Here is a 2500-nt window from a genome sequence, read left to right on the forward strand (position 1 = left end):
GGGACGAAGGCCCTCGCGCGGCAACCGCTGCCGCGGCCGACGGGCCTGCGAAGCGACCCCAGCCGCGCCGCCGGGGCGGCCCCCGGGCGGCGATTGATCGTCAAGCGACGCTCAGACAGGCGTAGCCCCGGGAGGAACCCGGGGCCGCAAGTGCGTTCGAAGTGTCGATGATCAATGTGTCCTGCAATTCACATTAATTCTCGCAGCTAGCTGCGTTCTTCATCGACGCACGAGCCGAGTGATCCACCGCTAAGAGTTGTCTGGCTTTCGGCACCGACCCCGCGCGCGCGGGGGGGCCGGGAGCCGCTCTCGCCCGGAGCGGCCCCCCTTTTTTTTCTCTGGCGCCGAGGCCCCGCGCGGGGCCTGGCTCCGACCGTACGAGCAACGCGGAAAACCCCGGAGGGGGCGCGTGCGAGAAGAACACGGGAGGAACCCCACGGAACGCTCCCAAGGCCGGCCGAGAGGCGGGGGGACCCGCGCCCCCGACCGCCTCCCCCCGCCCGGCGAGGGGAGGCGCCGCCTACGTGTGCCGTCCTTCGGAGGCGGCCCAGGCGCCCGGGCTCGGCCCGGCCCTCCGCGCGGAGGGCCGCGCGGCGCGCGCCGCGGGAGCGCGGTGGCCCGCCCGGCCTCGCCGGCGCGGCGCCACGCGCCGGCGCGCGGCCCTCGGACCCCGCGCGCGCGCTTGCCTCCCCCCTGGAACCGCCGCCGCGCCGGCTCTCGCGGAGCGCCGCCGCGCCCACGCGCGCGGCCGACTCTCTCTCCCCAGGGGCCTTGCTGCGCTCGAGACGCCACGCGACGACCGCCGCCCCGCCGCCGGGCGCCGCGCCCCCCCCCGCCGGACCGCTGCCCGCCGGGGGAAGGCGAGCGCCCGAGGGCTGCCCGAGGGCGGACCCGCCGCCGCGGCGGGCCGCACTTCCCGGGAACCGCCGTCCACCCGCACCGTCGGGGGCCCCCTTCCGCGAGCACGCGCCCGGCGGAAGGCGGTGCGGCGCTGAGCCGGGGGGCGACGCCCGCTCTCCTCGTTCGCCACCTGGAGAGCGGGCGCGGAAGCGCCCCCGCGGCCGCCCGCCACCCCTGCCCTCGGACCGCGCGCGGTCGCGAAGGGCCACGGGGAGGGTCCCGTGCCCGCGGGCGGCGGGAACACCGGCCGAGCGGCGCCGCCGCCGCTCGGCGCGGGGCCGCCCGCGCTCGCCGGCCTCCGACCGCGGAGGGACCGCCGAGCGCTCGCCCCGGGCGGGCGGGCGGGCGGCCGGCCGGCGGCCGGCGCCGCCGGTGCGTTCGAGCCGAAGGCCGCCGAGGGGAGAGAGGCACGGCCGCGCCAGGCGCGGCGCCGCCCGCGCGGGACGGCCGCGGCGGCCCAGAAGAGAGAGCGCGCGCGGCGGGCCCCGGCGGCCGCCGCCCCGCGGCTGAGGAAGGGCAGAGAGCGCGCGCCCTCTGCCGGCGCCGCCCGTTTCGAGCCCAGCGGGTCGGCCCCGCGGCCGACCGCGCGCGCCGCGGCCTCTCCGCCGAGGCCGGGCCGCGAAGAGGGGGGGGCAGGGCGCCCCTCCCCGGCGCGGCGCGACTACCCCCGCACGCGCGCGCGCGGCGGGGACGACCGCCGCGACGGCGGGCGCGACCGGTGGCCGCGGACACCACCGCAGGGGATCGGCGGGAGTAGCTCCCCACCCCTCAATGGAGCCGCAACGCCACCGCCCGCCACCCGCCGCCGCCGCTGCCGCCGCCGCCGCCGCCGCCGCGGCGGGGCGCGCCGAGCCGCCCGAGTCTTTAAACCGCCGCCCGGCTCGGCGGCCCCTTTTTCGGTCCTTCCCGCGGCGTTTGACGACGCCGAGCGGGAAGCCTGGGACCGCCGAGGCGCGGAGCGCTAGGTACCTGGCCCTGGGGCGAGGGAAACGACCTGCATGGCCCCGCCGGGGTGCCTCCCCCGCTGCCGCCCTCGGGGGAGCGTCCACCGGCGGGGGCGCGCCCGACATCTGCCGCCACCACCGCGGCGTCCTCCTCGGGGCCCGGGGTTTCCCTCAGTAGCCCGGCGCTGCGCCCGAGAGGACCGCCGCAGCTCGGGCCGCCCCCGCCGACGCGGGGAGGCGGCCCGGCCGCCGAGCGCCTCGCCGACCCCGCCGAGAGGCCGCGGCAATGACGACGACGACGACGACGACGGGAAGGCCCCCGCCGCCGCCGCCGCCGCCGCCGCCACCGCCGCCTCCCGGCGGCGGGTCGCGGCACGCGGCCGCGCGCGCGCGCAACCCTGAAGCGCGGCCCGGAACGCCCGGAGGCTCGGCCCTCGCGGTTTTCTCCTCTCCTGCGCGCCACGGGAGCCGCCTCGGCCCGAGAGCGGGACTCTACCGGCCGGGCAAAGCCCCGCTCCCCGGTGCGGGAAGGGCCAGAGGAGCCGCCTCCTCCGAGCCCCGAAGGCGCCCCCTGCCTCCCAGCCCCTCGCCGTCGCCCGACGAGCGAAGGAGCGAGGGGCAAGAGGCGGGCGCGCCTCCTGGAGGGGGCCGTGCCG

General features: G+C 80.8%; 1 non-coding gene across 1 annotated transcript; it reads right to left on the reverse strand.

The window, feature by feature from the left end:
• Positions 1 to 105: 105 nt before the first annotated feature.
• Positions 106 to 258, reverse strand: LOC137466124 (5.8S ribosomal RNA). The gene has a single exon (XR_010995003.1). It is a non-coding gene; the product is annotated as a 5.8S ribosomal RNA (ribosomal RNA).
• Positions 259 to 2500: the final 2242 nt, after the last annotated feature.

Source organism: Anomalospiza imberbis, unplaced genomic scaffold (assembly GCF_031753505.1).
Source record: "Anomalospiza imberbis isolate Cuckoo-Finch-1a 21T00152 unplaced genomic scaffold, ASM3175350v1 scaffold_142, whole genome shotgun sequence".
Classification (NCBI taxonomy): Eukaryota; Metazoa; Chordata; class Aves; order Passeriformes; family Viduidae; genus Anomalospiza; species Anomalospiza imberbis.